General features: G+C 42.1%; 1 long non-coding RNA gene across 1 annotated transcript; it reads right to left on the minus strand.

Annotated features, from left to right (window-relative positions):
* Positions 1-1,047: 1,047 nt before the first annotated feature.
* Positions 1,048-13,171, minus strand: LOC139795680 (uncharacterized). Its single transcript, XR_011725642.1, has 3 exons — positions 13,049-13,171; positions 2,914-3,069; positions 1,048-1,202 (listed from the first exon to the last, which is right to left on the minus strand). It is a non-coding gene; the product is annotated as an uncharacterized lncRNA (long non-coding RNA).
* Positions 13,172-13,452: the final 281 nt, after the last annotated feature.

Consider the following 13,452-nt stretch of genomic DNA (forward strand, 5'->3'; position numbering starts at 1 on the left):
GTCTGCATGCTGCACAGGACTCAAGGCTGATCCCAGAGAAGTACTGCAGATCCTCCATTGATATCCCCAGAATGTTTCTCTGTCTGATTTCAGAGGTATTCCAGATGAATAAGGGTGTGGAGGCCAGCTGGCTGCTCCACATCTCAGGGGGTTTAAAAGATGCAGTCATCTGGGTGACTGCAACTAAACCCCTCCTTTGTAAGGCAGGAGAAGGTATTGTCTCACAGAAAAGGCAACTCCTGAGGTTTAGGTAATACCAATTCCCATCAGTTCATGAGCCCAGTTCCCTGAGTGCTTTTCAGTATTCACCTACTTAGAGCTGTGGCTCCAGATGTTCAAGCAAGAGGATGCTGGGAAAGGGAAATGATGCTCTAGGGTGGTCAAAAGAATACATCATGTTGGACTCTGTGATCTTAGGGGTCTTTTCCAACTGTGACAAACCTGTCATTCTGTGATCACACCCCAGGAACAGTGACAAGATGTGAGACAGTGGGCTGGGGAAGGACAAGAACGAGCACATTGAAAAGCAAGCTGGTAAGAGCACTGGAAGAAATGTGGATAAGCTGTATTGTGAGGCTTTAGCAGGGAAATCAGGGTAGAACAAAACACAGAAGGCACCAGAGGAGCAAACTTTCATGCTTCAAGCAGACAGCTGCCCTTCCTCACGCATGTGCAGCCCTGTCCAAACCTCCAGTCACACCAATATTTTAAGCTGCTCTCTCCTGCCAGGCAGAGAGTTGTTATTATGGTAGCTGGTGCTGTGCTGCCTAGATGAGCCCCCAGAGGAAGCCCTCTCACCTCTCCCTCACATGCTGGCCTGCCAGCCCATTCCCTGCACACCTTCCTACGTGCTCTGAATGATGGTTACTTTACAGCAGCCCTTTCTGGGGGTAATTTTAGCCCCTCAGAGCAGACACACCACCTGCTTTACCCTGAATCTGCAGAAGAAAAGCAGCAAGGCCCTGAGTACAGAGAGCTTGTTAAAACATGCCATAAACAGACAGGAGATGCTACCAAGCAATTGAAACAAGAACCACTATACCTTTGGTCTTGGAATTCTGCCTGTTATCCCAGCTCCACTGGATCCACTTGATTCCAAGTTGCAGAGCCTTCCAAGCAGGATGACAGAAATGCCTTTGGTAATTGATGTTATTATTTTATTACTCTTGGTACTTAGTGACCCAAGACATTTTGGCTGAAAACTGAGATTAACTGAGGTTAGTTCTTTTATAGGTGGACTCTAAGTATATATATATATTTATTTATGTATATAGTAGATAAAATCTATTAAAATACTTTAGGGTCGACATTACTCAGGCTGCAGAGTTTTCCTTAACACCTCTCAAGCTCATTTCATATTCAGGTTTGCTGTTACACACAGCAATAAACTGACCAAAAAACCAATTGCCTTATAGATAAAGTGAACTTTAAGGCTTTAATCATCAATGCTGTCAAAGTATTTAGAAGAAATTAGCTTATCATGCACGGCAAAGATGGGTTTCTTGAGACTTCTAATGAAAGCTGATACAGCCATTATCTGGTTACTGTAACACACACTCAATCATTAATACCAAAGTCCTTTTTAATCATCTTTGTTTTATGGCCACAACCATCCTAGGAGGAACCTGGGAGGTGGGAAGAGGAAAGAACTGCTTCTTGCTTTTGTTTATGCCAGTTCTAATGGGGTCGTGACCCAGAAGAATGCTAATTTGAGCATGATGTTTATTTCTTGTCCCTGCTCACAAGACGTGGGGCAGACTTATGAGAGGTCAGCAGTATTTGATGTCCTGAGGGCCAAATGATGCTTTTTGAGATTAATCCAGAGGCTATGCCAGTCCCAAGGAGTGCTGGTTGGCATATTAAGATGGTGAGGATCCCCAGTCCCCAGTGCTGAACCAAGCCCTGTCCAGAGTAAGGAGCTGTGCCCTGGCATCTGCATGGGAATGATGGTCCTGCCCTCCAGCAGAAAAAAACCCAAAACCATGGAGAAAGTAAAGATGCAGAAGGGGTCTGGTAATTATTTCTCAACTTATAGCAAACTGCACTTTTGTTATTTTGCTGCTGGCTTCTGCTTGTAATTTGCTCTCAGATTTTAAAGAATAGATTCCCCCAAATTTGTTGGCATCTGGCTGAATCAAAATGCAAAAGTCATGCTAAGGAATCTTTCAGAAAGAGTGAAGACTGCATTATCTGAATGTTTGGTGTGTTTTTTAAATGACTTTGGGTTCTGCAGATTGCAGTCATTATACAGCTATTTATGAGGATGTATTATTGTTTTCTTTGTCAGCAAAAAAAGCCTTGAGAACACTGTCTGTCACCTAGGATTAGTACTGCCACAAAATAAATGTTCTCTCAATATTTTTGTGGCTGTTTTCACAGGATTGTTAGGGAACCTGAACCCCACCATTACTGCAAATTAAAAATTATTTAATAGTGCTCCCTGTGAAAGGGTGTTGTTTTTACAGTTGTCAAAGACCTCAGACACTGATAATTTTGTTTAACAATACATTATTTTCTTTCAGTACTTCAAGACAAATTGCAGGTGTTATGATTCCTTAAATGTCTCTGTTATTGTACAAGCACTACTATGACTGAATAAACAGTGGCCTAAAGAAGGTATTGATTTTGCATCTTTAAAAAGCAAGGCACAGAAAACACCAATAATATGTTTATCTCAAAAATAGGAATGTCTTCATGTACCTTTCAATTCACATTGCAAGTTTCAGAGCTTTGTGTATCTTCAGAGAGAGTTTCTACTGTGTTATCATTTAAGTCTCACATAAGCTTGTAGGTTAAATGGTGCATTAGTCCCATTCTGAATCAGTATCCTTTGGGAATGCCTCTAAATATTTTGACTTTCAAGACTGGAGCTCTTTAGCCTTTTTCTCTGGGTGAAGTCAGCTTCAGAATTACCTTTTTGTTGCTCCCCTCCTTCTGTCTGAAGCATCTCAGCTGGTAAATCCCACCACTGCACATTGTGGACAAAGAAGAAAGTTCAAGGAACCAGGAACACTTCAGCTTCCCATCCCTGCCACGTTGTGACTGTAAAACAAGGGACTTGCAGCAGACCTGCAGAGGATGAAAAAAGAAATGGACCTTCAAGGAATGTCTGTTTTCACACACTGACTGGAGTATTAAGCTCCCAACATTTTCCCACCAGATGAAATTCATCACTGTGTATGATTCTACCTGAATTACTGTGGTTCACTTCCTGCTGCAGCAATGATAAATGTCTTTTTATATTTAGGGATTTTAGGGTTACTCATCTTTCATATTTCAAATCTCTCTCTGCATCCTGCTTGTTCCAGTGGGATATATGAGTCTACAGATAATATTTGCACCCCATGCTTAAATATGCCTCTGCTAAGCCTCCAGAATTGAGTCCCCAGTTCCCCTTTGGCTGATTTTCTTTTTTGGCCACCCCACCCCCCAGCAATCACTTCAGCACCATCACTTTGTTTCACCTTCTTCTGGGTTTGATCCCACTGAACAAACCCATTCATTTTTCCTAACAAACCACTGGAAGTTTCCAAATGATTTTTGCTTCCCAGGGTAGGATTCAGAATGAGTACATGCATACACATATCTACATTTACATATGTGCAGTGGCCAGCTGCTTGCACTGTGGTCCTGTGGCAGACCAGAGCTGAGCTGTCAATAAAATAATCCTCTTTAGAGTACAGGTCACAGATAGGTCTGAAAAGCATTTTAAAGATTCTTATCCATTTCCCTCGACTCAGATTTATGTGTCAAAAGGGAAAATCAGACAAGATGAGTCCAACCCAGAGTGCTCCAATGATCCATTCTCAGTGAGGAGGCCAGAGCATCAGATACTGTAAGACAGAGTGCAGGGAAAACACAGGTTCCCAAAGCATAACCCAAGGCTGATCCAAAGATCAAAACTCACACCTCAAATACTGACCAGGCTTACATCCAACTTAATGTAAGAAAAAATACAATTATCAAGGGTGGGAAGCAATGATAAGGGGAAGACTGGAGAAGGTCTGAGTATTACAGACATGTTCACAGCAACTACACACAATGATGTATCTGTGAAACCAAGTAGTTTTAGCTACTTTTGTTACATCTGGTTTATGTACAATAAAATAAAAACAAATAAAACCATCTCTCCTCAGTTACCAACCAAGCTTTGGTGTTTTCTTCAAGCATTACCTGTCTTCAGTATCTGCAGGGTGCAAGTCTTACTTTCTTCCTCCACCAAACACCTGTTGACATGCCCCTCAGAGTAAATCTTGCCACCAAGATGAATAAAAAAATGAATGGTTACTAATTAATATTGCAATTACTCTGGTCCAGCCTGTATACCAGCTCTTCAGTAAGTTTCATGACACAGCTGGCCCCTGCTGTGCCTCCAGCTATCTCTGCCAGACAGATACAGGGTGCTGAAGATGGGATTTAATTTCTTTTTTCCTTTTTATCTGATGTAAAGGAGCAAAAGGGCTGAAACTCTCACCTTTTCTCTCTTTGTTAAGGATAATGTATTCAGATCCCTCCAAACAGAAGTGCCTGGTACTGCATGTGTGTTGTTAGCAGGAAAAAAGCATTACCTCTTGCATTGCTGGGAGGTTTAAGCACATTTAAGTCAAAGGCAGCCAAGTTTCTACCATTCCTTGTAGTGCCTGTCGTGGAAGAGGAATTGCCATGAGAGGTACTATTAAAGAATGCCCAGTAATTAATTTCTAGAGATCATTTTGTACACATGGTGTCTATTTTAAAAGTTTTTTTATATTGTAAGGAAGAGCCTCAGAATACACAAAGATCTGCACATACACATATGTCTCTCATACCACTTAACTCCTTTAGTGCTCTTTACCCAAGAGGATTTATCTGGTAGGCTCTGAAATAGACCTACTGAGCAGGGATGTCTGCTGGCTCAGTAAGTGATAAAAGTGAGATATCATAATGCTTCCATTTCATTAGGAAACTCTCTGTCCCCTGGCTGTGGCTGGCTATGACCCAGGGAAATGTGGATACACATCTTGATAGAGTATGGAAAACACAAGCATAACACTGATCACATACTGCTCCCATCTCAAAAGGACACTTCTCTCAATTCTAGTTTTATTTTGTTTGAATTTGCCATAGGGAGAGAGCCTAGATGACTCTGTTCCTATGATTTGTAAAAAGCACCAACAACTTGAACGTGCATTTTCCCTTCAGTCTGATTCCCATCTCAATTAAAGCCTCTTGTTCCATGTTTCCCCCCTTGCCTATGTCCATTCCTTTCAAACACCTGAGGTGAAGTCAGGCAGATCAAACAGGACATGGCAGCACTGGGAATGCTCTAACAGCATCAACATACAGTGACAACAGCATCAACACCAGTGAATCATGGAATGGGTTGGGTTGGAAGGGACCTTAAAGCTCACCCAGTTCCAACCCCCTGCATGGGCAGGGACCCCTCCCACCAGCCCAGGTTGCTCCAAGCCCCATCCAACCTTGGACACTGCCAGGGATGGGGCAGCCACAGCTTCCCTGGGAAACCTGGGCCAGGGGCTCAGCACCCTCACAGGAAAGAATTTCTTCCTAAAGGGAATAGGGAATTTTTTCCCTATAGGGAACTCCTGAAGGGAACAGTTTACCTTGCCACTCAAACTCATTTTTGTCCTCAAGTGCCACACACGTTAAGGGCAAAGAGGATCATGTAACATTACTGCATGGTTTAGGGTGCTGTCTGTAACAGACAATCAGACAGCTAAAGCTTTAGGTTCAGATGTTTGTGTGCTGGTAGAAAAGCACAGTGTATCAGCTGGTCTAACTCTGGTGTCATTTTGGTGGGGGCAGGGTGACAATTGCAGTGTTTTACCTCGAGGTCTGGGCTGAGCACCAGACTTTGGTAATGCAATAAAACTCTTCCCCCAAAGCCCTGCTACATTTTCCATATCTAGGAGCTGTATTAGTGTGCAGTCATATTGCTTTAGAAGAAAACAATACATCTAACTAATCCCACATCTTCACTTTGCATTATTCCTTGCTTCCCATTTATTATAAACTTTTCTCCCTCTGCAATAAATTGACCTTTTTTTCCCTTTTTCTTTTTTTTTTCTTTTTCTATTTTCTGCTTTCCTTTTTCCAAACCTCTCACTAAGCTTGATTTGCTGCTTCTGCTGGGCCACCTAAACTATGCCATGTGTATTATACCTCAGGGTAGATCATTAATTCCTACCTCTTTGATTTAGCTGCAGTCTCAGCCAGATTCTTGCATCATTTTATCTCCCTCAATTTTTTCCTGCCAGTTTGAAACTCAGCTTTGGTTCTGCCTCCTTAAACATTAGAAGAAAGTGCATTTCTTTTACTTTGACCTCATTTTCTCACCTGACAACACTTCACTTTTTTACTGATGTCTCCCCAAATCATGTTTTTCCCATTTAGTGCTAAGGGTAGTGTTTCTATGTTCCAGCAGAAGCAGATATTTGTGTTCCTATCATGTTCAGAGTCACCCTATGCATCTGCCTGTGCAATTCTCACTTCAGTGCCAAAACAATTTGGGGATTTGTATTAGAGCTAGAAAGTCTTTCTACTATCTTGATAGCTTGGCTGTATTTGCTGTCATGGTATTAATATGGGAGAGTCAATTCTGCATTCCTCAGTACATTTCTGTATTCTCTCTTGTGCTCTGGATCACTCTTGGCCACTGGTTTCTAATCAACCATGTTCACATGCAGTGATACAGTCACCAGATAGCTAGTAAAATTTCTGTTACTATGCAAAAATTCACTCCTAGGCTAAACATACACTTCAACCATTTTCTTATTTAATCCTACACTGACTTCCTTCACATTTGTTTATGTCCCTACTCTCCTCTGAGTTGCATCCAATACCCCACATTAGCAGTTGTTTCAGCCAAGTTAAGGTAATTTAACTCTCTTTTACCAAATACTGCCACCAAAGCTTAATTACCAATGCTCTTCAGCTTAGATGATCCACAGCTGCTTGTCTCAGTAGGTTTAGCTCAGTGTAATGCTCAACAACCTGCCACATCCACTGCAGATTCATCAAAAAAAAAAAAAAAATTATCTGATTTAACAGAAGTGGAAGCTGGCCTGGCAACCCTGGAGGTCAAAGCCCACTAATGTATTTACCAGGAGCATGAACATGCAGCCATACAGTCTTTCACTATGTTTAACTGCATAATGTGTATCACTTTGTTCTGGGAGGCCACTTTTACAGGTTGTTCTTCCAGTTCCAGTACTTATTTAGACCTTCTGAGCCCAGAAAGCAGATGCCATGCTAGCTATGGTAACTATTTCATTTTACAAAAACCTATTAATCTGCAACTCTTATCAAGCCACCCAAAGCACATCAAACTCCATCCATCTTCACCTACCACAAAATGGAGCCTCCACAATGCTGATCTCCTCCATCTCCCAAACCACCCCCTGTTTTTTAAATAAATAAATAGATCAAAATAATTTTCTCCAATAAAAAGCCATGACTGTGTCTACTACACATCTTAGGAGCTCATTTACACAGCAGCACTTTGCAGCCCTCCTCACCATGTGCTGTAGAGATCCATGCCTGGGAAGGTTTTGTTCTCCTGAGTGTGGCTTCAGTGCAGAGCCAAACCAGACCAAACAGAGGGGCAGATGTCATGAAACCAAAAGGGCTGAGTAGAAAAGCAAAGCTCTCAACTTGCCATCTGGTCTCACCAAACCCAAAGAGGAGCAGTTTGAAAGATCTGTGGTGGGATTTTTAGGGAGAGAGGTACAGAAAAAAACAAAAAGCCATTTAGTTTTGATTGGGTGAGGTGGTACTTGCAGAGATCATGGATGCCATTCCCACACAATCACAGAATGTTTTAGGAAGAGACACTCAAGCTCATCCAGTCCAACCTTTGACCAACACTCTAAGGTCACCACTAAGCCATGTCCCTAAGGACCAGGTCCACACACTATTTAAATACCCCCAGGGTTGGTGACTCCACCACTGCCCTGGGCAGACTATTCCAATGTCTGACAACCCTTTCAGAGAAAAAATGTTTCCTAATACCCAGCCTAAACCTCCCCTGGTGTAGCTTGCATCCATTTCCTCATTACTCTGTGGTTCTGACAGATGGGGTGACACCATCCTCTGGCCTGTAGGAAACTTTTATTCTGTCTCCCTTTCTGTCTCTGACATTTCTTCCTTAGCCTGCTTGGTCATGCTCTGCTCATCAGCACTCACAGCCTCAGCCAAAGAGGCATTCTGGCTCCTGGGAGAACCTCCTCAGTATTATCTTGGGCTTTGCATTAGTGTAATGCACTAAGAGCTTTTATTTTATTTATTTTGGCTGGATAGTGGGTGTGGATTAACAGTGCACAATACTGCTTTGCTTCCAGGCTGTTGTGTGATCTCTTGCTTTACAATCACCCAGAGGAACCTGGGCAGAGTTGGGAAGGGAGAAATGTAATGAAGTGGGAACTGTCCTACTCCCCTTCCAGTGGATTCAGGTATTAAAGGTCATAAAGAGCTACATGCCACATAAATAATTACATCTTTGCCTGCTCCTCTCTCTCTCTCTCTCCATAGAGAAGATACTTTTCTCCTAACAGAGACAGGTCCAGTTATCTGTGACACTGAATTTCCCTCACCAGGGGCAGTGGGGAAAACTGGACCTATAATATAGCTGGCATTGGTACCTGAAATGGTGGCTTCATTTCCACAACTGATGCTTTCTTTACCTTGGGATCCATGCTAGTGAAGGGAGCTGGGTTTCTGCAGGTTGTTATTTATGCCATTATGTCAGTCATATTGTTCAAAGGGATTCAAAGCAATTAATCTCTCCAAGACTTGAACCAATTCCTGAATTACTACATAAATTATAAAGTAGTCTGCATTCAAACTTTTTTACATTATTGCCTGGTTTATAGTTTGGTAGGAAGGATTTCATGATGTAGGAATGCCACATGAATTTTACATTTAATACTGATATTTCATTGCTTCTAAAACTTTTCACACTCCCTCAATTCTTGTAACCGTTTCTGAGCCTTGTTTTTATCTGCCAAGCTGATACCTTCAAAGAGCTCCAGCAAAGCTTGTGTGAAAAACTTGTATGGAAAATAGGATGTTGAGTAGCACTTCCCAAATGTGAGAGAGACACAGTGGTGTGTTTTAGAGGCCAATTAATTATAGAGTAATTCTTGCAAACTGTGGCAGCAATTAACGAGTGAGTAACAGGCAGTATTTAGAAGTGAAGAGCAGTTAGCAAACACCATGCATTGTTCTGTGATGGTGATACAAGAAGCAGCCCTGTACCCATTTAGTGATTACAGGCATTAACAGATTCCCCCAGTTAATGATGTACCTTTTGCTTATGCCATCTAGTTCTAAACTGAAATGTGACTAGGTAAAAAAATAAATAAATTAAATAGCACTTTCTTGCATTAATTTGTAGGAGAGAGAAGCAAGTTGCCATAAGAGTTTGCTTGGGTTGAGAAACCAGCTGTGATTAATTCAGGGAAGACCAAAGAAATAAAGAGTTTACTGCACATCAGGAAGAATCCATGATGTACCTGGAGGGCTCAGGTGGCTTTTCTCTTACCTATTGCCCAGGGGATAAGAAGGACAGAACCCTTTCTCTACCCTTATGATTTCTGCAACAGTTCATACACAGCCCTGAGGACAGGATGCCTGTGACCTGTCCCCTTTGCATAAGCATCATGAGGAAGGTCTCCTCAGCTTCCACAGACATCTCTGATCTGGCACAAAAGCAACTTTTTTATTTTGTGCATTCTTAACATTTTCTGCTAGCTTGTTCTGTCAGGCCCACCAGCCAACATCTCCTGACAACACCACTGACTTGCAAGGTCTGGTTCAGTACAATCTCCACACAGGGGGGTTGGAACTGGATGATCTATCTTTGAGGTTCCTTGCAAACCAAACCATTCTGTGTGTCAGAATTTACTTAGCTGGACTTTTGAAGATACACTAATGAAATTTGTGTGTGCCATTCAAAGAAAAAGCAATGTGATTTCTGCAATTTTGCCAAAATACTAGCAACTCACTCACAAGAAGACTGCTAGTGAATTTAAAATTCCATGTGTGTGCTCTTTTTTTTTTTTTTTTTTTTCCTGAGGCATATTAACAGTTTTGGCAGGAGGTGTCAATTTGAATTGAAAAGAAAGCTTATCTTTCCTCACAATTCCTTCTTCACTTAAATAGAGGAAGTATCAAATATGAACTATTGGCAGGTTGAGATTGATCTGTCACAAGGGCATCAATAATTCATTGCTTATTTCTGACCAAAAAAAAAAAAAAAAAAAAATTAAAAAGTTTAAAAAAACCCCACAAAACCAAGAAAAAACCTGCTTTTACAGATGAGCAAGCCACTTTTGTCAAATAAACAAACAAACAAACAAAAAACAAACAGAAGGAAGAAGACAAACACTGAATGTAAGCAAACCCAGCCATGGGGTTGCATTTCTCCTTCCTCTCTTTTAGGGAAAGGAGAGAGTTAAACTGCCATCCACTAAAAGCAACGATTTTCTGCTGAGGTCTCCAAGTCAGTGAATTTACATTTCCTAAGAACACCCTCAGGGGCTTTCAGCTACTTTGCTTAAAAGGTAGACAGATACATTTAGAGCAGCCCAGGCAGAGCTCCATGTGCTAACGTGGCCAGGGAGCTGCAGATCCACTGCCTGGCACCCATGTGCTGGGGGTGGGTGGCTTCCCTCTAAAGCAGGTAATGCATCAGGACACTTTTATGTGTTGGCTGGGAATAGGGTTTCACTAAAGAATGTGACTGTAATTACCAGTAACGAGGGTATAAATTTCTGATCCCTGCTTGGTGGGCTGAATTTTGCTGCTGTTCCTAAGCGTTTCTGTTTTACAACGGCCTTATTTATAGCCTGAAATTTGGTGCACTATTTTTTCATGCATGTGAAATGCTTTTTATTGCACGTGGGAGCAAACTGCCACCTTCACAAACTAGCCTTTCACTGCAATATTATTACCAATTTAGTCTGAACTATTTTAATGATATACTAATAGATTATTGTGGAGGGGGGGGGCGTTAGTTGGAACACATTCACCCTGTGGATCTTTTTCTTGTGTGATTAAATAAAAATTTTAGATCACTGGGCTCAAAGTCATGCAGTTGCTACTGAGAAATTACTTGTAAACAAAGAAAATGTCTTTGTACTGTGCTCCCCAAACTGGGTCATTTCTGCTATGTAGAGTTACCATAGGAAATCTGGCATATTAGTTCATCCACAGCTTCAACCACCCCAACTTGCAAGCCAGCAGCTCTTCATTTCCACTCCCAAACCACAAGCAACTTAATGTTCAAATAGTTCCATCCACTTCATCATGCAGGAAGAGCAACCAGGTTTTGGGGGCAGGATGCCACTCAGACTGGGATACTTGGTAAGATGCCTTTCTTTGATGGCTGAGCTTTCCAAGACAAGACACTTGGAAGGTCTGCATGTTGACAGATGTGGACATCTGGGCACTGAATAGCAGCTCTCCTACAAGTACTTCCTTGCTTAGAAGTGGAAAAGCTGAGTTTAAATTCATTACTCTGCCTTTCTCCCCATTGGGACTATGGCCTCTGTCCCTTGGGGTGGATACCAGGGATTTAACCACTGGCCCACAGTGTAATTCTTTGGATCAGAGAATGGTGAACCTTTAACAGAACAGAACACCTCTGAGAGAACAGGGGGGAGGCAGGCAGGTAAGCAGATGTGCACTACAAATCACTTCTGCATTAAGCCCTGGCTAAGAAATTCACACTGAAACCAACACACACTTCCATGAAACATTCTGTATTTTTGACAGAAGGATGCTTTCTGGAAGGTGTGGTTTGTTTTGTGTTGGGTTTTTTTGTTTTGTTTTTTCAAACAATTTCATGGCAAGCTCTAATGGATGCTAGGGGTGTTTTTGACAATCCAGATAACAGAGAGAAACATCAGCTTAAAAGCAGCAACAAATCTTAGGGCCTGATTCTGGAAGAGCCCACTGCTCATACTGATGACTGCCTGCCTCAGCACAACACCTCAAGCCATGGCTCTGTCACTCTTAAAATGTTATAACAGAGAGTTTGGTTAAAACATACCAGCCTTCCATGCTACCACAGGACCTCTGGAAGCCAAAACCTCCTTCTCAGAGTGTTTCACCCAAGACAGAATGTAAGATTGATGTAAGGAACAGAGAGCTAATGTTCCTGACCACATGGACTACTCCAAGATACCACATCCTATGGATAATAGATTTTGTGGTACCAGCAGCTGTGTTCCCCTGAAACCCAAGCCACAAGTCTGAGGAAGTTTAGAAGGGACAACCTTTCATGCAGTAAAGAACCTTTCAATGTAATAGTGGAAACAGGAATCTTTTGTTTTCCCCAAATCTCAAGACAGTGGCTTTTTATCCTATGTTCAATCAGGGCACAGCAGAAATATTCAAAAGGAGAGAAGAAAGGCTTTGTTTTTACACAGCTCTAAAGCTGCTTCTCCCTCCTCCTCCTCCCCTGTACTTCTGACAGACTTCTAGGCTCCTTAACATCAAGCAACCTTTATTAAACTTGGATTCTCCATGATTTTATAGGCAGATGCCTACCTTGAGAAAAACCTGTGTGCACCTTTGTACATTTCAGTGGTTGTGACCTTCTCGAAAAGTCAGGTTATTGTCTCATACTTAATTTCTATGTGGTTTACACCAGCAGAAGTGTGATCAAAGCATAATTTGCAACAATCTCTGCTTTTTTTTTTCTTTTAGAGGGGTTAGAAACAGCTGTATGTAGGCATCCCTGGATTTCAGGCTGACTTTTGCCTAGCTTTTTGTCCAGGTATTCCAGGTGTTGCCATTAGTTAGATATTCTGATTCTTGCTTTCTAATTATATAGCCCACAATTACTATCACCTTCCATTTCACTTCTGACATGACATGATCTATTCGTAGATGTATTTTGGGCACTCCAGGAAACTCAAGCTCCAGCAGGGTATGATGCGACACAAATTGCGTGTTGCAAATTACACAGTCAGGTCTCTGGAGCACAGTTTCATCTGGCAGCCTCCCAGGAGGCTTGGCAAGTGTAATTGTGACAGTCACTTACCTGCTCAGGGAGAAAAAGGGATCGAGGCAACTGGGTCTCTTCTGCAGCCACAGCAGGGTGGAAGGACACAGCCCACGACTTGATGAGGAAGGAGAACACAGAGGACTCTTGGAGGAGGCCCTTTAGCTGAAAAAAAAAAAACCAAAAACCAACATTGATCTGAGTAGCAGAAGGCAACAGGAACCCTGAGGAATCTTTCTTGCTGTAGTGGCAACTGGGTCTCTTCTCCAGTCACAGCAGGGTGGAAGGACACAGCCCATGATTCGATGCGGAAGGAAGACACAGAGGACTCTTTGAGGAGGACCTTTAGCTGAAAAAAAAAAACAAAAAACCAACATTGATCTGAGTAGTAGAAGGCAACAGGGACCCTGAGGAATCTCTCTGGCTGCAGTGGCAACTGGGTC

Source organism: Heliangelus exortis, chromosome 4 (genome assembly GCF_036169615.1).
Source record: "Heliangelus exortis chromosome 4, bHelExo1.hap1, whole genome shotgun sequence".
Lineage (NCBI taxonomy): Eukaryota > Metazoa > Chordata > Aves > Apodiformes > Trochilidae > Heliangelus > Heliangelus exortis.